At 48.0% G+C, this 25,964-nt stretch overlaps 1 protein-coding gene across 6 annotated transcripts in view; it reads left to right on the forward strand.

The window, feature by feature from the left end:
* The window catches only part of PRDM11 (PR/SET domain 11), a 137,714-nt gene that overhangs the window by 71,383 nt on the left and 40,367 nt on the right, over positions 1 to 25,964 (forward strand). For 2 of the 6 annotated variants that reach the window (XM_075502566.1, XM_075502568.1), the window contains exon 1: positions 15,010 to 15,334. The exons of 1 other annotated variant lie outside the window; for it this stretch is intronic. The gene's annotated coding sequence lies outside the window, so the exon portion shown is untranslated. Of the gene's footprint in view, positions 1 to 14,562; positions 14,842 to 15,008; positions 15,335 to 25,964 lie in introns of those variants that run through there. 3 more of the 6 variants (XM_075502565.1, XM_075502564.1, XM_075502569.1) reach the window with 3 other exon arrangements.

Below are 25,964 nucleotides of genomic sequence, written 5' to 3' on the forward strand. Positions count from 1 at the left end.
CCATCACTAAACTGGATAAATTATACCCGATCACTGCGGCTGATGTTTCTTGCATTTCAAACTCACTAACTGATAGACCTCAAAGCATTTTCACCAACCAGGAACGGTCAACATGATGTCTACTATCTCAAGAGGTTTCATAGATGTGCATTCATGACCTGCTGCTCTCCCATACTCCAGCAGCGATCCAGAAGGGAATCTAAATTCAGTGCCTGCAAACTTCTCAGCTCCCCCTGCCTGGTAGGCTAGTAAATAATGAAGAAGTTGGCGTATTTACACAGGTAAATTTTGGTTACACTGACAGAAAAAAGTCTGCGCTCTGAAAAACAGTATTTTTGATTAGCACAGACACACACAGTATACCAACGATGGGCTGCCAGAGCGCTGCTATGACCAGAGGGAAAGCGTGGTCTTTGATGCACAGGCATGATCCTGCCGAGCGGTGCCCTCGCTGGGTAATCCTGCATGTGTCTGTGCAAGATACTGCCCAGACCCGCAATTATTGGGAAATGTGGGCAGCTGAAAAGCCAGCAATTTTTCTGCCAGAGCAGCTCTTCAAAAAAGCTCTCCTTGTTTCAAGATGTTCCTGAGGTGAATTTGAAGAAGGCAGATCTTTTTAAGCATTGCATGATCTGAGCCAGCAGGAGAAGCAGTCTGTGTCCTGGGAAGGACATGGACACAGTGACAAGTTGGGATTTTGGTTCTGTATTACCAAGCAAAGCCTAAGCAGCCCTCGTCAATGTGCACGGTCTCTGCTGGCTGGAGGACAGCCCATACACAAGCACCTCTGGGGACTGCCAGAAATTTGGTGTCACATCTTTTTTCAGTATTAATACTTCCTCTGGTTATTGACACTGGCCGCTTCTCAAGCCACTGGAGGGTCTTTACCCTTCCACGTGACACTTTTCTTCTCCAGCCACCTTTCTCATAGGTATCTGACCTTGCATGTTCCCTCATAAACCAGAATGTCTGGACCTGGGCCCACTGGTTAAACCAAAGATAAATACAAGCAAATAGATTACCCTCAATTTCACTGCCTAGCCTGAAACTCCAAACAGGTAAGATTAACCCTTGCCTGCCTCTACCCCACTGTTTGGGTTGAATCCATAGTGACCATCCCCTCTCCTTGCTCAAAGTTTCTTAGGTAGCATATGGGCACAGAAGAGGCAGAGGTTGTGCACTTAGACGTAAGAAAGAAGACAGTTCTTTCCTCATTTTTCCATGACACCGGGAGTAGCTTTTGCTAACGAGGAAGACCTGGACACTTGAAAAGGCCGCATGTAGAGATATGCTAATGCACTTGCACAGAAAACAGAAAACCTCAAGCTTCCTAAGCACTGGGAGGGGTGCAAGGAAATCATCTGTGTGTGTGTGTGCGGCACTGCCTGAGAAGCTGCATTGCTCTCTTTCATGTATGTGAACGCTTCCTATTTCTTTTGACAAGAGATACTTGCTCTTGTCAAGCTCCCAATATAGTTTTTTCCCTTTGAATGCAGTTTCCCTGCTCCCTCCTGGGTACAAGGGCTGACTTATCTACCCGTTACATCAGCTTCTCCAGGCGGAGAGATAAACACAGGCCTAAGGAAAAAGCTTTGTCAGCTTTTGATGGAAAGATTAAATGCAAGCAGTTACTGCACCTATGGCAGTGCCGGTGCCCAACTCGTGAATCTCAGTAAACACCACAAATCCCTCCATTTCAGAGGCTCCATTAGAGTGAGAATGTGTCCGACTTAACTGTGGCAATTGGTCTGACCCCCGGGGAGCCAAAGATCAGTCAGCCACAATGCTCTTTATTTTCTTGCTGTCAGTATTGTTTGCACAGTCTCTCCTCTCGCAGCAGCTGCTCAGAAAGTTGCCCTTTCTGGGGCTACAGAGGAGCAGCCAGTTGGTCCAACCTATCTCACCGTGTGGCTGTGATGGGAGAGAGGGGAGTAGTATAAAGTCAGAGAGGATCAAGGCATTGCAAAGAGCAGGTTCAGCTTCTCCATCCGGTGACAGGTGAAACCAAGTTCAAATGGGATAAATGAAAAAGCATCTTAACAGGAAATCTCCCTCCATCCTGGAAAAGGGCTAGTGAGATTTACCCTGGGAACTGTGAAGTAATAGCACCAGTCACAACTACAGACCTGCCAGCTCTGCTGTTGGCCGAATCCTTCTGCTTTCCACTGCACAGACTCTTAGATGGTACTGTGAATCAGAATTTGGGTGATTACACCATGTCTTGGAATCCACAGCTGGCAGGAGAAATGCAGAAGTTTAGCGGCCTGGCTCTAAAGACCTACTCTGCAGGTCCTGGGTGAGCCCTCACTCAGCAACACCTACCCCACACCAACAAACGTATTACAGCAGCTGAGGCTGTACCTTCCGCTGCCACCCAGCCTGGTGCTTCTAACTGTGCGGTGGTGAGATGCTTGACCCTTTTGCAGTTCCCCCGTCACCCCTGCAACATCATCCAGGCTTGAGCTATACACGCTGTGCTCTGTTGATGGTGCATGTGAAGGCAACCAGCAAGCAGGTAACACATGCCTGTGTCCTCGGACTTGGTCATGAAGCTTTCCAGGGCAAGCATGTCACTGGGGAGCTGGAAGGACATGAAGAAAGGACAAACTGAAACAAACCTCCCATGAAATGTTGCTCAGAGCAAGAATGTCCAGGGCTTTTGCAGTATTCTCTGACTCCGCTTTGAGGGGGACTGCAGCTGCTTTGAGGCTACAGAGGTCAGCTTGCTGCTCAGAAAGTGAGAGGAAAGATATCATCCTTCAGTACCGGTGTCTGTGAAATTGTGCTTTAAGATAGACACGAAATGGGATGTGTTATGCCACTGCAAGTACCCAGGAAGCCTGTAAATGCATAAACAGTAATAAAAGAATACTTTATTTTCACATCTACTCCAAATCCACCAGTCTTTCACCCAAACTGGTATAAACGACAGCATGGGGGTAGGGTCAGGGAGCAGCCTGCCAGCGCATCTTGAGTATTCATTTGATTCAGTCCTTCTAGTCCTTCTGTGCGGCTCAGAGACGCACAGAAACATGCACTTTCTGGACTTCAAGAAACAGCTTTGCCAAGAGCCCAGCAAGCCACGGTGGAGTGGCTTCAGGCTTCAGCTGAAGATCTCCCATGCCCCTTGCTGGAGAAATAGTGTAACAACAAAGTTCCAGACAGCACAAACTGTGAAAACAGTAAAGTGGAGAAACACAGATGGCAAAGAAAAGCCAAGTACATCATGGATCTATATCCCCATGGATAAAAGGGTTGCACAAAACTCATTTTCAGTAGTAAAAAATTAACAAATAAATCCATACAACTTAAAATGTAAAATAGGACAGGCGTGCTGTATTTTGGCACTATATGTCTGATGAAAAGCCAAGTATGTCATGGATCTATATCCCCATGGATAAAAGGGTTGCCCAAAACTCATTTCCAGTAATAAAAATTAACAAATAAATCCATGCAACTTAAAATGCAAAATAGGACAGGCCTGCCATATTTTGGCATTAGATGTCTGATGAAATATAGTGCACATTCTCCTGTTTTTAAAACCAGAAGGAGCACTTCAGAGCCTGTGGTACGCTGGAAATCATATTAGATGCTCCTAAGGAAGATGGCATAGAAATGACTGTGTTGTAGTATAAAGGTACCAAATTAGCTTCACAATAACTGCCTGGTGTCCTGATAGCTATTTAGCTGTCAGGTATCTTATTAGCCCACGCTGGGCTCTGCATTGCCACAGGCTGTTTCCATTGCCCGAGTTAGGAAGCTCCAGGCCAGCTCAGGAGCTTCCCCTTGGCACCGTGTGTAGTGCTGTGACTGCAGCACGGAGATACCCAAACTTTCTAAGCAGCCCTTGCACACAGCCGATTAATGGCAGAAGAAGGGTAGAGAACTTGAAATGAGAAGAGCTTTTGATTTGCTGCAGTTACGTGGAAAAAGTTAATGTTACATTAACACGAGCCAGCTGCCCACGTGGGCAGTTGCAGCTCTGCGACTGCCATCCGGATGGCTTTGCCCTTGGTTGAGGGATCAGCGGTGCTGGGTGGAAAGGGGCTTCGCAGGGTTCAGCATTACCATGCGATGTGATACTTGTATTTCCACACCCTGCCCTCTCCTCTCAGTGCTTTTATTTCCCCTCTCCTCCGCTCCACATTGTTCTCTCTCTGGTACAGGCTGTCCCAGTCCCAAAATACCTTCCTGACAATTCCCTCTTGCTCTGGCTTGCTTTCCGTCCTCAGGGAGATATCTTCCTTGGAAATGAGCTTGAGTAGGAAAAATAGGGAAAACCCCATATTTAGAGGCACAACTTTGTTCACAAATCAGTTTGCACCTGCTGATTCACCAAAGGTAGGAAAAACAACGCCATCCTTTGCAGGAGGAATACTACGCTTTACTTGCTGTGCTTCAGATGAAGGAGGAGCTCCAGGGAAAGCCTTGCAAGATCCCGCACTAAAGCTGCCATTCTGCCTGCCTAGTCTTCAGGAAGCTTGAAGAAAGCCCAGTTTGAGTTAATTTTTTTTTTTTTAATTATTTGGCAAACACGATCGTTCCTGTTTGTTGTTTAATGTGTTCCTAATGGAGCATAGAGTGAGTGGACTCATCTTTTAACATTTCATTTCCTCCTTTATGCTTTGTCTACTGATAGTGACGGCAACCAAGTGGCCCAGAGGGAATTGGTAATGACATTTCTGTAGCAGCCCAAAACAAAATTGTTTTTAATCTAGGTCCTGCATAAGCCAGTAGCTAATTTTCTGACATCCTTTGGTTTAATTCTTAATTTTCCAAAGTTAAAAGCAGCAGCAGCCACACATTTCTGACAACTGCAAAGGTGAAAAAAAAAATTTTTACTCTCAAAAGGAATATCTGCATTCCATTAGAAATTAACAAATTTTCTAGTTTTGTCAAATAATAAAAACCTTAAATACTGAAATAAATAATAAAAACTTGTCTCTAGAATAAGTATGTCAAGTAAGAAATTGGAAAGGAGAAAACATGTTTTAAAATGGCACCGAAAACCAGCTAGATGCAAAGGAAAGAAACAACAAGGAAATGCTTAGAAACTGCCAGAGATGTCTCCTGCATAAGTTGTTTTAAATCAGTACGTGTTGATCATGAGAGAGGGACACTTCCAGGGACGGGGCATCCACAGCTTCTTTGGGCAACCTGTTCCAGTGTGTCTCATCACCCTCATAGTAAAGAATTTTTTCCCTCTATCTAATCTAAATCTACCCGCTTTTAGTTTAAAACACTTACCCCTTGCCCTGTTGCTACAGGCCCTGGTAAAAAGTCTCTCTCCATCTTTCCAAGCCCCCTTTAAGTATTGAAAGGCCTCAACGAGGTCTCCGGAGCAACAGGCACGGAGCAACGGCAGTTACAAGACGATTACACCCGCTTTTTGTAAAATAAACCCCAAACCAGGCCGGGGTTTGCTGCTCGCATCTCAGCCCCGCTGAGCCTCCCGACGCTGCCCGTCCCTGGCACAGCGGAGCGTGCTGAGGTGCCCGGCCGCGCGTGGCTCCGGGGGCACCGCTGGCTGCACGGCCAGCCTCCGCCTGCTCCGCACGCCCACGGGCGCACGTCCCTCCCCACCGCCCGCACCCGGCCCGCTGCGGCGGCGCAGGGCGGCAGCCCAGGGCCGCCCGGCAGAGGGAGGGCTCTCGCCGCCCGTGGCAGCGCCCGGCTCCGCGGACGCGCGGGGGCGCAGCCCGGGCCTCGCCCGCGGCCGCGGCGGCCGGAGGGCGGGGGGAGCGCGGCGGCGAGCCGCGGCGCAGCGGCTGAATATGCGACAGGAAAACCCCTCCGGCAGGGAAAGTTAGGAAAATACGGAAAATAAGCAACATAGTCCTGGGGGCAGGGACTTGAAACAGCCGGGGCTGCTGCGGCACGGCCGCACTCCGCAGCCCTGCGAGTGCTGGGACGGGAGGGGCGTCCGCCCCGTCGGGAGGGAGGGCGAGCAGCGGGCGCTCGCCTTCCGCCCCGGCGGCAGCGCGGGTTTTGCTCGGCAGGAGCCAGCCCCCGTTCCCAGCCGGCAGAGCGGGGGCGGGCGAGCGGCTGGGATGGAGCCTCCTCGCCGGCGGCCCACTGGCAATGCCTCCACGCGAGAGTGGTGGCTAATGAAACCAACAGGTGTCTCGGGGTCTTTCCCTGGGCCCCGGCTCCGCGGCGAGGATGGAGGTGGATTTCTGGCCCGGGTGGGCAGCCGTCAGTTCGCCGACACTGGGGAGCCAACGCTGCAAGCAACGCAGGTCCACGAGAAGCGTGTTCAAAACCTTTGGCACCGGCCAGTTCGAAAAAATAATTTGAAGCCAAGAGAGGCTTATACCTGCAAGGGTTTGTGGGCTGGCTTGGGCATTTTCGCAATTCTTCTTGAAAGCATGAAAGACCCACACAAACAGGGGAAATTGCCTAAATGCCCATACTGGGGAAACAATGAAAGGGAATATACACAATGCACTACCATATTCACAAAGTAAATCGGAGAAAAAAAAAAACCCAACCCTCCAACTTATTTTTTCCTCCCACTTGAAGGGCTAGTTATAAAAACATGAGACAAACGATTTTCAGACAAGTCTAGATTAAACTGATAGTGGAAATTTAAAATAAAATAAAAACATTCTTAGTAGGAAAATCCACTGAATCTACCCCATACTTTTAAGGCATTTCTTTGCCCACAGGTTCTTAGAACTGATCAAAACATGAAAATCCATTTGGGTGAAAATTTTTTGAAGTGTGGAAGCTGTCTTAGTTTTGAAACAGTAAAAGAAAAATTCCAAAACTTTTACTGATTTCATCTTCAGTTTGTATCTGTTTTTATTGAACTACTTATTAAAAGCACTTTTGACACTTTCTATTAGCCAAACAGCCTTTTCTTTGATAAGCAAGTCATTAACAATGTTACTAGCTAAAAGAAAATAGCATTCAGCCTTTGGGGGAAACTAAAGCTTTCAGTTGGCAAAACCATGATAGTTTAGCCCCCCAAAAATTCGTTTAAAAAAATCAAGCTGGCATTTCCCTCCTCCTGATACAATGTGAAACACACCTAAAAATGAAGCTCATGTGCCAAAAAAGAAAAAGTAAAGAAAATGAGACAAGAGTCTTTTCTCATTTTTCAAAACAGGTATTTTTTTAAATATCTTATCCATACAAGTCTTACCCATGGAAACACTGTTTTCAGCTCAGTGGGACTTTTTGGATGGAGTTCTTCACCTTGAACAGGTTCTGTACTTTTAGTGTTCAAGCTTTTGATAAAGTAGTTTGTTTTGCTTTAAAAATACCCTGCATCATAGTCATTGTTACTACTTGTATTAGTCATTATTACTTGTATTAATGGAAGATGTAGAGACTGTAAGATGACTCAGGTGCTACTGAAACGCAAAACACAAAAGGTGGTTCTTGACTTAAACACGCTGTCATTAGGCAGGAGGCTGGTAGCCTGGAGAGTTCAGAAAAAAAAGCCAGCCACTGAGCAGCCAGAACTAGCTTTAAAATCATGACATTTAAAGTAATAACAAAAAGGTGGCTGTCTTTTATTTAATTCTAGCTTAGGAATCTTTAAATACTTCATACGTAAGCTCAGGCTTTCTGCAACCTCTTAGCCAGAGGACAAGAAAGCACTATTTTTAAAATGAAAGCTGAGAAACCCATGTAATCAGAAGCTTTAAGGAAAATACCAAGTGTCATGAGAGTTGGCAACACTGTAGTTCCCTACCACTGTTTTTCTTCCCATCCTGGTTTTAATGCATAAGTAAAGGCTGTTTTCCCCTTACATTCTTCAATGCTATAGTTAAGTGCAATGTGTTGCCCTTTAAGTGAATGCTCTTTTTACAAAGCAACTTGATTATCTTCAATTATGCTATTATCAACAGCTGAGATTAGTAAAAAAATCAAAGGTTTATAATTATATCCAATTTTCTTCTCATTACAGACAATAAGGTCTGGACAGTCATTTTGCTTTTTGTTTATTATTAGCTTCCAGTCACAATCATTTTCAGACTCTGAGGCATTAGAACAATATGAAATGGTTTGGACTGCAAAAAAACAGGTGACAAATTACTTGCTACAAAAATATTTTTTTTCTCTAGGACCTCAAAACCACGCAGAAGTATTTATTTGATGTAGATGAATTTGGTTACTTTAAATAAAACTTTAATTCAGAGCTAAATTTGATCTGCACGTCTCTAATTTGGAAGAGAATCCTGAGATTTATAGATCATGTTCTCATGATGTAGTGCCCGTAACATAATATGCCGGTGCAGCAGTGAATGGTGGAGGCTCCGCCTGCAAAAATCTGCTGGAACTATTGGCTTTGGAGCTCTCTGTTCTGGTCATGCAGTTGAATTAACTTATTTTAATAAAATAGCCTGTTAAGGATAACATACAGCTAATAGATAACTGTAGCACAGACTATCTGCAATGTACTGTGTTAGCATTTGTGGAAGTGCAATGCTCCCACCCCCTGCAATAAAATGAAATATTAATAAATGATGTGTGCAGGAGGCATTCCGTCTGGCTGTCTTGAAGTCAAACTGTAAGAGCTGCCTGACAAGGGCCATCCTCTCACGATGAAGCAAGCAGCAAAGGGAGTCCTCCAGCCTTCCCAAAAGCAGCAGGGAGTAGCTGCAACTCCCTGGGAAGAAGAGTGGGTAGAGGGTTCAGTAAAGGGCGATGCAGCACAGAACTACCACGTGTACTGCAAGACTTGGGCTGGTGTGATAACAACCTCTCGCAAATTGTGTCCCCTGCTCAGGACCTCAGCCTCAAAGGTGCTGTGATAGATAAACAACCAGTAATGAACTGGTAAATATCCCCGGGAGAGGATATGCAGCCAAGCAAATGACGCAGCAGCATCTGGAGCTCCCCCCATGCCACACATGATGCCGTGGATCTCGGGAGGGAGCTGAAAGCGTTCCCAGCTCTCTTCTCAGAGATGTGCTGGTCCCATGGGACAGAGGAGCAGAGGGTACTGGGGTCATACCACTTGGGGTGCAGTTGGAGGGAAGCAAACATCGGCTCAGCGGGCTGTCGAACGGCACCCAGCACCAAGCTGGACCTGCAGTCATGCACAGGGGCTGAGCCCCGGCAGTCGGCGGCCGAGTGGGTGAGGCAGGGCACTGCTACGCCAGCTGCATGGAAGAAGCTGTCTTCGGAGCAGCTGGGATATGCACTCAAATTCGGCATATCCTGAACAGATGAAACCCACATAGCCATGTATAAGAGAAGAACCATATTCTCTCCAGCTCAGAAGCCAATGAAAGGAGTTTGTACCAAGAAATCCCCCAGGGTAGGAATAAACAGCATTACAGAAACCTGGTAACTTAGTACTGATGACATTTTAATCAATTCAGAATAGCATGATTTATATTAATAATGCGCCCATTAACTCGATTAAGAACTGGTTCCTTTTGGATCTCAAAACTAAATTGTCGGTGGAGAGCCCCCAGCAAACAGAGAGGGTGATGTGGCGGGACTTTCTAAGAAGGGGTATTTACATCTAACCTATTCAGTATTTCCGTCAATAACCAGAAAGTTAAATATAAAGTTACTGCTGATAAAATTCACAGGTTACATCAAGATTAGCAAGCTAGGGAAGAGGAGGTGTTATGCTATCTGATCTGAGAGGTCAGAAGCATGGGCCCATTCTGAGAAAGGGGTTTTGCGGGCAGTGCCATGCAGGGCAATGCAGGCACAGGCCATTCCCACGGAGTGATGGAACAGCCCATCGGTAACAGCAGTTCTGGGAAAGGGTAAAAGGACAAACAGTTCATGGGGAACTTGCGGTGTCATGATGTGACAAAATACTAGGGTGATCCTGAAAGTGTAGCAGTAAGGAAGAAATGTGTGTATATATGTGTATTTTTGGTTAGGTGGACCCCACACTGCCAGGGCAGTTCAGGCAACAGTATTTTAAAAGGGATGTTGAAAAACTGAGCAGGGTTCACAGGAAAACCAAGAAAACAATATAAGGACAGGCAAAAATGTCTTTCGTTGGGAGGTTTAAAGAGATCAATTTGTTAACTTATCCAGAAAGAAATATTTTGAGTTGACTATACTACAGCATAGCTATATCTTCCCAAGAAGAAAATATCAAGAATGTAACAAGTATAAAGAAAAGCATAAAAAGAAACAGTGGCTAGAAGGTAGCTGCAGCCAAATTCATACAGAGAATTCAAGCCCACGTTCAGAATGAGGAGGGTGAGAACAAAGGGAAAGAGAAATTCTTTATCTCTTGATTTCTTCAGATGAGAACTCGGTATCTTTCTTAAAGACAGCTTTATAGTTAAACACAAGTTATTTGGCTCAAGACAGGGTAGCTGCTTGTGATATACAGAAGTGCACATTCCTATGGACTGCCAAAACATGTGACGGATGCCTAGAAACAAACCACTGAGTTCTGAAGTTCTTGTGAGCGGAGACATTCCTCGCTCTCCAGTCTTTGGGCCAGCTACAGAGAGACCATTTCATATGGAAAAGCAGTTCTGATTATTCATTAAAAACACACCAGAGCAAATTCTCAAACCCCAGTGTTTGCAAAAGGCAGTATTTCTATGTACCTCATCTAGTCCAAAAGATTTCAGGACTGGTCTTGGGCAGGTGATCTAATCTCTGGGTTTCTGGCTACAGTTTGAGTGCTCATTCCCACTGCCGTCCCTGCAGCCCGAGAAATGGGCACCGATCTGGGTAAAAGGCAATCCACATGCATGCACCAGTACTATGATAACTAAGCAGCTTTCTTCTTTTTTTGGTGGATTATTTTTAACCCAGTTCAGCTCTCTGCTCTAGTTCATGGCCTGCAAACAGCCTTGTCAGCACAGCCGCGGCTGGGCAGCCATGGCAGCACCCACCCGCCACGGAGCAGGAAATCCTAAAGCCAGAACTGCCTCGGAGGTGCGGATGCCGAGGCTGATCCAGTGGCTCAGCATTGCCATGGGAGAGGTCCAGCTTTCCTCCTCTCCCCCAACAGCACGGTCCCACCACCTCCTTTCGCTGGTGTTGGCAGTTGCCTGGCTAATTCTCTGCTGGGTTAGCCAGCCAGCTCAGAGAGGGCAGCAGTACCAGCCTAAGGGACCATGCCTGCTGGAGTGGCTCTACCTACCTACTGCATCACGGCACCTTTATCATCAGACCATACCCTCAAATTCCCATATAGCTCTACAGCATTCCCAGCGATGGCTCCCTGGCTCCGTACACTGATCTAAACCGCAGGCAGGATCATCCCACCCTCCCCACTGTCCCTAACAGTGCCTTTTCCTCCTCTCTTGTTAGCACCAGAGCTGCTGTGGCCAGGGGGCGAGCAGGCTCGGGTTAGCTCTCAAGACAGGCTCAGCAGACAGTGGCACAACTGCCAGGGCCTGGAGAAGAGAGGAAAGGGGAGAAGGTTGCACCCAGAAGTTTCTTGCTTTCCAGTTGAACTCAGCAATATTTATCTGCCTCCTTGGGGGATGGTTCATCAGGCTTAATCAAGTGACATCCATGAAATTAATGGAGACCACTGCACTGCTAAAGCATTCATATTCTTCTACCGATAACAGTGAAAGACTCATATAGCATGATGAGGAAAAAGACACAGCACTGCTGGGTAAAGGTCATCGCTGCTTCTATTGTACAGCAGAAATAAACACAAGCTGCAGCTCTGCACAGTTACGCGCTCTTCAAAGAGCTCTTCCCCCGCGCCTCTTTCAGGGCCTGTCCCACCCTGCTACAGTCATTTGTAACTATGGGTTTCTGGCTGAGTTTCCTTCTCAGTCATGTAATTTCCTTTTTCTTTTCTTTTGTGGGACATTTTCAGATTTTCAAAGGGAAAAATCTGTATTCCGATTCACCATCCAACAACCCATCAGTATGGAAGAGAAATGTCCCTAATTTTGGCGTGGCTTCTTACCAGTGTTTTTAACACTAAAAGCCTGTTAACAGACTTATCAGCCAGCTAACTTCACACTGACTGAGAGCATCAGCACCATGGTCCTGCAGATTTGAATCTTTTCTGTGTGCAGGAAAGGTGTTGTCTGGGTAATGGCAGTAGGATTTTCCTTTCTGTTTGCAACCGAGCGATCTTTCCTGGAGGAAGAGGCAGTCCGGCCCCAAGCAACTCATTCCTCGAAGCCTGGGAAGCAGACGCCAGCCTCTTGGTATTGATGTGGTTATGTAGGATGTGGACAATCTTAAACGAGAGAATATTCAGTAACGTGTCGGCTGCTGTGCACGTCGGCTTGCAGAAGAACCCGAATGCAGAAGAACCCGAATGCTTTTCTACCTTTCCTTGGGCATCCTGTTGAAGACAGATGCCTGCAGGGGTGGCAGCCCCCTACTATCCCACCTCCAACATGGGTCCTGATTTCCCCCGTCTTTGCAGTGTTGCACCTGAGCCACCGGGCATTTTTAGGGAATGACGTGCTCATTGCACAGAATACATCCAGTCGCTTCTGCTGCAGGGGTCGGACTTTGCAGCTGACAGAGGTACCTGCCGACTGACAGCATCTTGAGCTCTGAAGACCATTTAAGCGTAGTTGTTGACAAGCTGGATTCTGTTTTATCCACTTTTGCATGCATTCTTTTTTATACCATTGGCTAAAAGCTCAGCGTCAGTAGAAGAACCCTTTTGCCTCTCCGGGAGACTATCCAGCATTTCATGGAGGAACAGATTTGACAGTCCAATACTGGAAAGTCGACACCTAATTACCTCATTCCTAACTGATGTTGCCGTTTGTAAAGTTTTTTATGAGAGCCCGGCAGACAGAGGGGAATTGCTGTGGGTGATGGAGTGGGGGCTGAATGCAACAAGAAAATGCTGAAGGACTCATTAAAAAAAAATTAATCCTATGTCTTCTTAATAATTGAGGGGGCAGTTTGCTGAGGAAGGGGGAGCCTTTCCAAGCCCCAAAGGTAAGATTTTTGCAGGGAGAGTACAAGTTTGCACTGTGTTCCTTCTGTAATTAGTTTCTAGAGAGAAAAGACACAAAATCTTCTTCACGGCGATTTTATCGCCTGACTATTAAATGTATAGAGACAACAGGCACACGTTAAGACAAGGCAACTCCCTCCCAATAAATTAGCATGCCCGTGTTTGCAAGGAGACATAATAGCTGTTATTTATATTGTACTTACATATTTAATTTTCTTTGTAAAGAAAAGCTTTATGCCTCCCTTTGAGCCTGCTCTTACAGCGTTAGACTACAACAGCTACAACAAAACTATTACTCCAAATTAGCATGGCATTCAGTGTGCATTTGTATTACTTCCATGATTTTTATTGGTTTTTTAATTATTATTTTTTCTCTCGGTTCATTCATCAATCATATTTACAAGCCCATTGTCGTACTTGCTGCCAGTTTAGTGTTCTCACACATTTCAGCACACAGAAACTGCAAACTAGGGCAGCTCTATTAGGATCTCTAATATTTCTGAGGAGTCTGAAGGTGCTGACAGCTTATGGTATGTCTTTCCCAGGCAAGTGCAAGTGCCTCAAAGTCCATCTATCTGTGATTACTGGAAGGGGTAAAATTACACAGCACGCTTACCCTCCAAGTGGGAATTCTCCCCAGAGGTTAGAAACAGGCAACAAAAAGCATACCACAGCTGGAGATCTGACGAATGATACTCACTTGAACTTCTGAATAATCATCTGTGCCACACTGGCTGCCTTTGCAAAGCGAGCTTGTTTTGATCCTGAGTTGATTACCTTCCTCGTTGTTTTGCCAGACAAACTATCTTTTGCTGACTTAAGTGATACATCGAGACTTGATCCTGAAGTCCTGCCACCCCCCAAATTCTCAGTGACGGCAGTGGAAGCAGCTCGAGGATGGCAGAAGTGGGCCTCTGTTTTGCTTGGGCTACATCCTTTTTACTTTGTGCCCTTGCTGATTTTTCTCTGCTCCACACCATCCTTTTATAGTAAGCACCTCAGGGGGGAGGATATTAGGAAAGAATTTTATTTCTTGGGACTGCAGAAAAGGGTATTTCTCAGGGCTGCAGAAAAAGGGAAGTCGTTCCAAGTATCCAAGCATGCACATTGTCACCACAGCCCTGTTTGCATACAAGCCCATTGTCAACCAAAGGAACTGGAAAATTATGGCTATTTATCCATCCCTCTCTTTACCCCCCGCTGTGCCTCTTTTGGCAAAGCAGCTAAACAGTTTGCATTGTTTCAAATGTAATGCTTGCAGATGGTTTTATTTAGAATTTGTTTTATTGGTGAGACATGCTTTCCGTGTTTATTAAATTATGTTATTAAATTACGCTTTTTGTCATCCGTCATGTTGCCCGTAACTTCTGCAGAGAGCTCGAGGGTAGCGTTTGTTGTTGTTGCTGTTGCTGTCGGGTGGGTTGCTTTTTTTGGGGGTAATTTGAAATACGACCGAGCTCTGAGCGCCAGGGAAACACCGCGTCTTCACATTCACTTTTTGCTCGCAGAAGGGCATGAGGCTCCGAACGGGCGATAAGAGGCGCGCAGCGGCCGGGTCCTGCCGCTGGGAGAGGGGCCCGCCCCGGGGCCACTCAGCCTCTTCCCCTGGCCGGTGGAGGAGCCCCGGGGCACGTCCCCGGGCGGGGGGCACATCTCACCGCCGTCCCGCAGAGGCGGGCGGCCCCGAGGGCGCGGGCGGGCGGCTCGGTCCCGCTCCGCGGGGGGCCGCGGCAGCTGCCGGGCGGCGGCAGGTGGTGGCCGCGGCAGCGCCCGGGGGGAGCCCAGCGGCTCCGCCGGGCCGGGCCCCCTCGGCCGGCGGCTCCCCCCGCGCTCGGCCCGAGGGCCGCCCGGGCCGTTTTTGTCCTTAAGAGCCCCCCCGAGCCCCCGGCCGGCCGCGGGCGCAGATCGCCGCCGGCTCCGCGCGGAACTCGCAGGCTCCGGAGCAGGAGGTGGGAACCGGGGGCGGTTTGGGTTTGCTCGGCTTTTTCTGTTGGTTTTTTTTTCCCCGGCTTTGTGCGGCTTTTTGGGTTTTTTATTTTTTTTTCCCCTCCTCTCTTTCCACCCCGGGTATTTGGAGGGAAGGCGGGAGCGCCGCGGCCCCGGGAGAGCCCTGGCGGGCCGGGCCGGGCCGGGCCGGGCGGCCCGGCGGCGCCTCCCCCCGGTTCGGGGGGTCCCCGGGCTCGGCCCCCGAACGCCCCTCTCTTCCGTTCTCCATGTCATTTCCTGTGCTAATAAGATGGTGGTCACGGCCGGGAGGGAGGGAGCCGCCGCCGCCTCCGCCGAGCCCGGCCCGGCCCCGGGACCCGTCCTCGCCTGGGACTAGCCAGCGGGGCCGGCGGGGAGGGAGGGCGCAGCCAGCTGGGCTCTCCCCCCCCCCTCCCCTCCCCGGGCGGAGCGGGCCCCCCGACGCCGAGGCGGGCCCCCCGCGCCCGCAGCGCCGAGGTGAGTCAGCCCCGCTGGTAGCCAAGGTAGCCACGAAAATGGCTGCGGAGCGCGGGGGGGGGGGAGAACCCGGCCCAGCCCGGGGAGGGGAGGTCCGGCTGAGGGGTGCCGGGCTGAGGGGTGCCCGCAGCCTGCGGGGCGGCGGCGGCCACCCGCGGGCACAGGTAGCCCCCCCCCCCCCCCCCCCGCTTTCCCCTCCGGGGCGGGCGGCGCTGGGCCCGGCCCGGCCCCGCCGCTCCCCGCCGCGACGCTCCCGCCCGCGCCGCGGCTGCGCCCGCCCTTCCCCTCATCGTCGTCGTCCCCCCCTTCTCCTCCCCGCGGCCGTTAGCGGGGCCGGTGAGTGACGCGGCCGGCGGCCAATCGGCGGCGGGGGCGGGCGGGCGCGCGCCACATTGGAACGCAGGGGCGGGGCAGCGCGGGGCGCTCCCCGGGGGCTGTGGCGGGAGCTCGCGGGACGCGGCACCGGCGGGTCGCGGCGCTGCGGACGGGCGCTTCTTCGGCGGGGTCGGGCGGCTTCGCCGCGGGGTTCCCGTCGCCCCGGGCTTCGCCGCGCCCCGCTCCGCCGCTCCAGCGGCGGAGCGGGGCGCGGCGAAGCCCGGGGCGACGGGAACCCCGCGGTAACTGCACCCCGCTTGCAGGCATCGTGCCTGCAACGTCTCCCGGGTCCGTTGTAGAGTGTAACGGAAGAGTTGCCCTTGCACTGCTTAGCCAGGATACTTCGTTGACTCGCGTGGAAAAACTTCACCAAATGCTTATTTTTTGGCCTTTTTCCCTCTATTATTTTTTTTTAAACTTATTGAGTCTTTCCAGCTTTGCAAATGCTCTAAAAGAGCATGTTTTTAATATATATATATATATATATATTTTATTTTAACCAAACTCCTTTATCCCTCGGTGTATTCTGAAGGGAAAAGGAAGATGCCTCCAGCATCCTGTTGCAGATCCCTGAAAAAAACAAAACAAAACAAACCCAAAAACTGGCCTGTGGGCAAAACTGTTGGCTCGGTGTTGCTTCCTCTTTTTCCAGTGATTAATGCTTCTCATTAACTGGCAGGAGGAGAGTTTCTCCTTCTCTGGAGGAGAACTGGCAGAACCAGCTTAAAAAAAAAAAAAATACTGACCTGACCGTAAGAAAGGGTTGTTTTCCAGCACTGCAGGTGTGCACGGTGTTTTCTTGAGCAGCGAAGGAGCCCCAGCCCCCAAATATCCAGCAGTCCCCTGGATCCGGTCCTGCCAGTGAGGTTTGACTCCCCCCGAGACCGGCGGAGCACGGGCGTGCTGCTTGGGTTGGGCTTCTTGTCCCCTAAATTTCCTTTTGTGCAATCACCAAGATTCTAAGCAATGAAAGTGGAAAGGGAAATGACTCTTTCAACTTTCTAATGTATTGTGTATAAACCCCACAATAGACGCGCATCCCTGATGAGGATGGCGCATTTTTTTGTTTTCAAGTGCAAGCTGCAATCGGAAATGAAAGTATTCGGATGATGCATATTTGCTTCTTGCAAGGGGTGCTTTGACCAAAGGTGCTCCTGCTCCAAAAATAATAGCTTAGCACAGAGCTGAGCGATGTAGGGCTCTTGAATCACGTGCAGTTTGCGAAGAGTTCAAGCGTCGGGGCTGTTGGTGTGGCCGGTGGAAGGACTGTTAGCAAAGCAGAGGCTGGTTAGCTGGAACCGCTCACCGGAGAGGATTTGAGGTTGCAGCAGGAGACGCTTGAAGGTTTCCCTGGCTCTTGGCTGGGTACTGAGTTGACTGATCCCACTGTGGTGTGGAGTAGCAGGACCAGGGGAAGCCGCTGTTCCCTCCTGCCTGAGGGTCATGTCAAAAGCTGCTGCTCCTTCTGGCTGTCCTGTGAGGGAGGTCCTGTGCTCTCCCAGCTTGGTGCTGGCTCTGGTGCAGAGCTTGCTGGTTTCAGAGGAGCAGCCTGTTGCTCCTCTAGTATCTTTGTGGACCATGCATGAAGCGCAATACTTTCTGGGCCAGTTCATGGGGGTTCTCTCATTGTGAGCCTTACCGGTTGCTGGTAGCAATTACTTATGCTTTTTTGACAGGTTAAGGGGGAAGATTATTGTGAGGGTCATATCTGGTTTTAAATAATAAGGACAAAAGCAGGGACTTGTCTGAAATCTTATTTCTAACGTACTAAGGCGAGGTCAGTCTTGCTGGAATGGGGTGGGGGCCCGTTGATTGCTTGTAGTGCTTGCTGGAAAGTGATGGCCTGCTCAAAATGGGTAGGAGGGGGGTAAGGTTGTGTCCATGAACACTGCAAGAGGAACCTGAAGCAGGAGGGCTCCTCTGCTGCAGCGGGCTGGCGTTGCGATTGGGGGGCCACAAGCATTGCGGTGAGGGGAAGTTGCTGCCCTGAGTCAGGAATCAGAGTAAAGTATGTGTATTGAGGAGAAAAACGACAAGCCCAGGCAAGAGAGGTCTTTGGTCTTTTTATAAAGAGTACCATGTACACTTTATTCTTCTTTTTTTTTTTTTTAAATGTTCTTTTTTCCTTTTGTAACTTCTGTCTCGTGCTGGTTAATTCACAAGCAAAGCTGTGATTTTTGGAGTTTTTTCCCCCATGTCCATTTATGCAAGAGAAGCATGTGCTTTTACCTATTTATTTATTCTTAAAGTTGCTATTAGCAGGGCCTCACTCTTGCTATTAATGCTACTAACCGTTTCCAAAACTCTTAAAATACTGCCTTGACCATCGCAAAAAGCCCAATATTCATGACATTTTGGAGTAGCATATTTAAAATTGTTACTGCAAATCCAGTGTTGTTGGCATGTGTGTGAAGATTTGCATGGAGAAACTAAACATAGTCCCAAAGACAAAATGTTTTGGTTTGTTGGTTTTTTTTTTGTTTAACAATCAAATAATAATACTGTAGATTAACTGGGGGACCTCCAGAGGGAAGAAACAAGATGCTAACACTTGATCTGAAGATATGAACTTGGGTAGCTGTAAGAAATAATGACTCTTCCTCCCAGTGGTGTGAGTGCAGGTGGGAACTTTTGCCGCGTACTTTGCGTTGGGAACATGTAGCTGAGACCTACGAACAACCAGTATTCCGAAGAAAGCCGAAACAAGCTTTTTTCCCTCAGTTTGGATTGCAGCTTTTTGGCATTTTAAGGAATCTGGAGTCAGTTGGATGCGCAACGGGGTAGGCTTGACGCGTCTTCTTGCCGTCAGCATTGAGTTCTCTGATCTGGGCTCTCACCTGAGCACAGGTGCTGTGGACCCCAGGGCTGAGAGCTGCTTGAGGCACAGGCGTAGCCAGTGAAGGGGGATCGGCACGTGCAACATCTGCTGGCATTGAGCAAATGGCAGAATTCTTCCCGGCCTGCTGCTGAGCAGCCCTGCCACGGGATGCTAACTTTCCTGCTCTGCCTCTTGCCCCTTGTTGTCATGGTTGTGGCATATTTCATCGCAAGTGCTTCTGTACAGCGCTCCTGCCTGAAGCTCCGTCGTACAGGGTGAGGTTTCTTGGACCAGAGGTCCTGTGCAGCTGCAGACAGTTTTAGTGCTTCCTCTTGCACTTACCTCTCTACAGTAGCGGAGTAAAGAAGGCTTTAATTTCACAGGCTCTTCCGTTCTCCCTGCGACCTGTTCTCTGCTACTGAAGGTGTTTTTAAACAAAGCCTCTAGAGCGATGGTCCTTCTAAAGCTGCATAGTGAAATTTTGCTTTTCAGGAATCCCTGCTAGTTAAACTTGCCCATGCAAGCGGATTCCAGTAGTGAGTCCAACCTCCTGAAGAAAAAGCAGAGAGGACAAGGTGAGAGACAGGTTCACGTTGCCCTGCATGGCATCTTCAGAAAGAAGGTGAGGGAAAAGTGCTTCAGAAAAGGAGGAAATTTGCAGGTAAAAGAGGCCAAACAAAGACCAGTGAAAAACACAGAGCAGTCCTGTGGCTTCTTTGGAAGGTGGGAACAGCAAAGGTGGATGGAGAAGAAACCTGGCAAGGAGGGCAACACAAGCATCCCATGTTAGAAAAGTTTTTCTTCAAAATGCCCACCACGTGATAGGCATAACATTACTAATAGAAAAGACCGCGAGGATTGAGAGCAAGGAGGGAAAAAAGCAGAGGTGAAGGGGGTAAATTTTGACTTGGCGTCTAGAATCACGTTTACAATGTGGGTTTTTAGAAGTCTAGTCACTGTCTTCACCATGTAGTCTTCGGACTTCAGCTGGAGTCAGTGAAGGTGGTACTAGCACTGGCGTTTTTCCTCCTTCCATCCCAGACTCTGCACGTAATTGCAAGAGCCTATGTTTCTGCTGAGAGACAGTCAAGCAATTAAAACTATTGACACTTAAAGCTCTGCTATTGTGCTTCCTGGCCATTGGTCCATTTGTGCGAGCAGGGTAGCTCGTATCCTTGACAGCTGTTGTTCAAAGGCCTCCTCTCTCTGCAAGGCAGGGAGGCAGCACTCCGGTGTTTCAGAGTCGGAACAGTTTCTCTGGAGTCAGAAGGTAAAAACATTATATGTATAATTTAAGGTTTAAACTGCAGAAGCTGGCAGCCTCCAGAGAGAGATCAGTAATGCGTACTGCAGAAGGCCGTTTCCGTGCAGTCCCTTGGTCACAGGCAGCCATCAATAAGGGGCCCATCAGAAGGGTATCGTAAGCAAAGTCGTCCAATTTGAGCATGCTCTGATAAATGGCTTCATTTCTCTGCCCCCTTTCTTCTCTCCTCCTTAGGCTTTGGCTTTTCAGCAAGGCTAGTTTTACTTCGACTGTAGTGACTTGTCCCGGAGGAGGGACTGCTGTTCCGAAATAAATGTCGGTGTCCAACCCTGCTGGGGCCGGCACTCCCAGCATCTCAGCTGGGCTGGGGGGCTGGGTTTTGCTGGTGGAAGCTTGACCGTGGGTACTGGGGGTGATGTATGAGGACAGAGTGCTGAAAGTGCATGGGAGGTGATGTGGGGGATTATCTCGTGCGGCAGCTCTAGAATGGCTTTAATTAGCTACCCCCGAGAGCCAGCGGTGCTCCCGCCTTGCACAGCGCCGCGCAGCAGGGAGCCGATGCACTGAGCGTCCTTTGCCGGTCCCCGGGCCAGGTCATCCCCGCGCGCTGGGGAGCGGATCAGGGCACTGTGGGCAGCTCCCGTGGCTCCCCGCAAACGCCCTTTCAGAGTGTTTCAGGGTGTTGAAGGCCGGTAACTGGAGCTGATGTTGGTCAGGGACATCAGCCGTTTCCAGGCTGATAACCAACGTCAAATGTTGTCCAGTACATTCCTTTTCAGTACAATGAAGCTTTATTTTGAAAATGTATCATATAAACTGCATCATAATATGCTGAGTGGAGTTAAATGTGGTCTTTCAACTGCAGACTCAAACAGCTGAGCAGACTAGGTGTACATAGCATCTTCCTTGGAAGATGTCCTAAGTTTGTCTGGGATTACCTGTCTGCTCCTAGCATGTTCCTCTACACCTTTCATTTGGATAAAGCTTGACTTCCTCATGACTGTGTATATTGAGGGATTTTGCTGTTGGGGTGGTTTTTTTTAATTTCTTTTGTTCTGAGGCTGCTGGACTACTTCATGTGGTCTGCTGCTTTCTTTAAATTGGAGACCTTTTGCTTGGAAAGGCTAATGCAAATGTTAAATACGCCACAGTTTGCAGAGTCCAGTCCTTTTATCCCTTCAGAGGAAATTAATGAAAATACTTGGAGACTGACTGAAGGAAAAATCAATACTGATGACACATGAACATATTTTTGTGAACAATAAAAAAGTTCTAGAGTTGTCATGTGTACACACCTAGGCATGCAGATTATCTGTTTTGAGCTCAAATGAGATCAACTAGCTTTTGAATAATAGAAGCTTTCTAATTACTTCATTTCTTTTCCCTTCATGATTGGGAAGAGAACTTTCTTATGTATGGTATGTGTGTAAGTTGCTTTGTTCCTTGGGAAGTATTTCCTAAATCATGTAGTGAGGGACCACTGGATGGATGCAGCAGTACCTGGCCCTCCGTGCAGAATCCCACCAGCTAACGCTGCATTGCTGTTGCAAAGGCAGTGCCTCCAGAAAGGTGGATCCACTTACTGTGTCTCCTGGACATGTTGAGAGCTAGCACCAACTAAATCAGATGCTAACATATCCTCTTTAGGTCTGATGGACTTAACTGGTGGTTGGTTGGTTTTTTTTTTAACTAGGTCTCATTCCATAGTCAGGTGTTGAAATGTTGCTTTGGAATTCTCTTGGGGTAGTCGGTGAACTTTTGTAGTCCCTCAGTGACTTGTATACGTGAAGCTACTGTGACGTGCTCCCTCTTCTTTTTTGACTGCAGTTGAGTGAGTTCTTGGGCTCTTTCCATGCTTCTGCTAATCGGCTTTTTTAAAATGTCTGTAGTGTAGAGAACCAGGTATTTCTGTGCAACCCAGTACCTTTATGTAGAAGATGCACTTGAGGAGCTGGGGTTGAAGGAATGGACCAGAAGTGCTTGGCCCCTGCTGGAACTTTTTTTGCAGTTAGCTGCGTTAGGATATACAGGGTCTGAACATCCCTCTCTCTGTATGGAAGGGAATGTGCAGATCAAATGGTGGTGGTGGTGGTGAATCCAGCACACGGATATCTGATTTCTTGGCAGATCTGACACTGGGAGTATCTGGATTGCTGCCTGCCCCAAGGAAAAGGGGGTCGGTGTGACCCATGCTCAGCCAGTACTCATCCAAGCCGTGTAACATGAGCCCCTAACCTGTAGACAGATTTACCAGCCCTGAATAATGTCTGTTGTACTGTGAGATCTTATCTCCCTAATGGCCTGCAAGAGGGTACAAATGAGGAGAAATAAATATGGCTCTTGCTTTTGCTTCCTCTGCATTTTGTGGAACAGTTGATTCGTTCTTGTTCTGCCTGGTGTGTTCATTAGTGCTTTTAAAGGACTGAACTAGTTTGTTAGAATTTTAGGAACAAATGAAAATATGATTTGCTCCTACCTTCTCATTCTCCCCCCCCAAATACGCTTTCCCTTTTTGCTGAACAAGTAAAAAGAAAGGAGTCACTTGCTGTGTCCTGAAGCTCAAGCAGAGTCAAACCACTGTAACAAACAGAGAGGAACCGCCATGTAACATCCTTCAACAGAAAGAACAGGCACCAACTGGACAAATGGTACAAAAGCAGAATTTCATCTTTATTTTGTGTCTGTACCCATAGGTCCCAATTGAACGGGGAGCCCCCTGCAGCTGAGACTGGTGCTGCAGAGGCTCTACAATTTGAGGATTGACTCCTGAAGCTTTTGAGTTGGGTGGTGGGAAGGGGCATTGCTCAATAACCAAGTGCCTACTGGAAGTCCAGAAGGGATGGGGGTTTCTCATCTGCCCTTGGGGTAAAGAGCTTTTGGTTTGCAATTTGGAAGTAATACCATCTGCTCAAGAAACTTGCTGTCATGTGGCTGCATCAAGGGTGAAACTGTGTTTTGTGGTTCATGCTTTTTACATGACAGAATTTAAAGGCAGCCTTACAAAAATCGCCAGTGTGTATAAAGGCAGACCAGCGGTTGTCACCGTTGAGCGCATTGTTGGCTTTGTGCAGGAAGAGGATGCTCTGGTGAAATGCACTGAGCTCTCTGACTCGATGGGGCAGTTTGAATTTTGTGCATAGCTTGGCCATGGCTTACAGATGTGTGTGCAAACCTGTCTGTCCCATCAGTCCATCCCCTCTAACATCACTAAACATTCACCAGTGAAGAAAAAGATAGAGTACTGCAAGTATTCTTTTTTTTTTTTTTTTTTTTAAATAAAAAACTGGAACTTCTAGAAAAGTGTTGAGTGAAAGGCCGTCTTGTTAAAAGATGGATGTGCTCTCCGGAGGGGCTAATTTAGACACTAAGGAAATATATGTGGAGCTGATTGCTGGCCGGCTGCCAGCCACTGAAGGGCACCAGAGGCTGAAATGCCAGGCAGTGCTGGTAGTGCTGGCACTTCAGCCCATGACAGTTGGGTTGCATGAATTATCTCTCTGCCTTCCAGCTAATTTTATCCTGTTGATTTTTCATGAATCATTTCCCATCTCTGTGGGTTAGAAATTAAAGTGGAAGTTTGCTAGCCAGAATAGCCACATCTGCTATTTAGAAAGTAGTGTCTGGGGTTTGCTTCCTGCCCACCCCCACGCCTTCCCTTCCCTTTCCCTTTTTACCTCCGTCGATGTTCAAATACGTGAATCACTGGTGTTGCTCACCCACGGAAATTTTTAGGCTGGCCAGCCTGCACAACACAGGGGTCCTCTGGATGTGCGTGAGCTCGTGGTGGGCGGCGGGGCGATGTTGGCAGCGGGCGGCAGGCAGGTGCTGAGTGCTATGTGGCAGGGTCCCAGGCGTGTGGCGAGGCTGGCAGGACCTGACCGGGGCGTCGTGAATTTTCTGTGCGTGCCTTATAAAACATTAAAGGCACTCCAATGTCTTTTCCTCTCCCAGCACAGCAGAAGAGCAGGAGCGCTGCAGTGGCCCAGCCTGCTGCATGCTTACCAAGTGCTTCCTCACTCCAGCCTTTTTTTGTCTGTCCACGGATGGGAGTAGAAGGTCACTTAGGCAGGAAATTCACATCTCTGCTTTCTATAAAAGCATCCGTGTGATGGAAAAGTTAACTTTTCCAGACCCAAACATAACTTCCCTTTGTTGAGTTGTGTGCTCTTGATTGCCATCGAGACTGCCATCTGGGCCAGCAGCAAGGAAAGGATAAGTTGATTATCCAAAATTTGAGCCCTATAAGTAGGGATCCAGGGACCCGCACAGGAGTTGCGTAGCATGGGTCCTGTGGGTAAGCAAAGTTTTGCTGGCAGCTGCACTTAGGAAAAAGCCTGTTCCCTTGAAACAAAGTGAGCACTAGATAAATGAGAGGAGGTCTCTAGCTTGCTGATGTTCATTTTTAATCTGTCTTGGTGGATCACAGCAAATCCAGGAGACTGGAAGAGTGATCGCATTGGGGCAGTTCTGAAAATGGCCAAGTGGATGGCCCAGGGAATTACAGGTTGGGTAGCATGACACCAATCCTGGGTAAATATAAAATAATTAATGCTTAAAACTTGATGTTATGGAAAGTGTCTTGCAATTCTCAGACAGGTCTGATTTTGTTCTTTGAGAAGCTTACCGTTGGTTTAAAGAAAGATCCGCAGATGTGATATACTTAGGTATATAAGGCAGTTAATTCAGTGCATGAGAACCCAATTAATATCTAATGCCAAAAAATATCAATAAAATAAAAGTGGCTTAGGAAGTGAAGGTAGTCATTGATAGAGAGTCAGCATCCAATAAATAAACTGAAGTGGCAGTATAAACAGTAAGGAGGATGAAGGATACTCTAAGCTAGAGGACTGTATTAGCACACTAACAAATCAACCGTTTGTGGATTAACTTTAAGATGAACGTAGAAAATGGTTTTTCAGCGCCAAAAGATCAAGGCTCTGGCATTGCCACCTTAGAGAAGGGGATCTGTAATCCAGCTATTTTAAGCTAGAGCTTGATCATTTTACAGAAGACTCTCTGCAACGTGATATGTGGAGACAGAGTTTTCAAAGAAGTAGACTCGATGACCCTTCCCTTCAAATGAGGGGAAGGGAGCAGCCAATTCTGCCTGACACTTAACTCAGTGATGCAGAAGAAAGCATGACTCACCACTGGCAAAATGTGTAGATGAAAAAAGTTTGGTGAATTATAGCTATTGATAGGGGCAGGACAGAATAATGCGGTTTGTTTGGTAAATGGACCCATTGAAACAAAATCATTTGCATGCAGACAAGTGGAGAGTTATGAACCTGGAAAGGATTTTCCTGAACGTGGTCTCGAAGGGGGGGGGGGGGGGGGCTGTGTCTTGAGCGGTCCTATGTGAGCACATGGGGGTCAGAATGAGCAGGCAGCTCCGGGGAGCCTTCTGTGCCAGGTCCTCACTGGAAAAGACAACTGTGATTTTGGACACACAAACAGGGAGGTAATGAATCAGAGTGATGAGGTAGTTTTATGTCTGTAACCCTTATGTTTACTTCAAACTCAGTCTTGTATCAGCGTGGCTTTCTGGTGCCAGCATCATAAAATAATGTAGAGAAAATCGGGAGAGTTATACAGAATGATGAAAATTGTTGGAAATCTGAGAAGATACTGCATGGGTATGTATCCAGGGCGCTGCTATGTATGTGTGTTTATGCAGTGCTTATCACTATTGCTATCCAAATACCTTTCAGTAGTGCCCTAAGGAACAAGGCTTACCTGTCCCACTTGGTTGTGTCCTTGGGGAGAAAAGTGTTGGTGGAATAGCATCTTGTTTTAGTACTGGGGTTTTGTGCCTGTTTGTTTTAACTTTATATGTTAGGTATATGTTTATGTTGAAGAAGGCAAAGAAGTGCGACTGATAGTCCTGACCGAAGATGGTGAGGTTTGTTACAGCCATTAACTTGGGAAGCAATTCTGTCCATTTGCTCAAAGCAGCGTCCCAACGTGCCAGGTATTTCAGCCTTTCCCACTGGGTTGCAGGGCCCTTTGAAAGAATTGTTGACTGGTGCCCAGAACTAGGGAGATTCACATACAGCTTGTCCATGATGGGGATTAACAATTGAAATGAACTTCTGATAAAGCGTTGGCTTCTCTTATCCTGGCTAGACTCAGATGGAGATTTTGTCCTGTTTGTAGGCTAAAGGTAAAGGCAT

Source organism: Mycteria americana, chromosome 5 (genome assembly GCF_035582795.1).
Source record: "Mycteria americana isolate JAX WOST 10 ecotype Jacksonville Zoo and Gardens chromosome 5, USCA_MyAme_1.0, whole genome shotgun sequence".
Lineage (NCBI taxonomy): Eukaryota > Metazoa > Chordata > Aves > Ciconiiformes > Ciconiidae > Mycteria > Mycteria americana.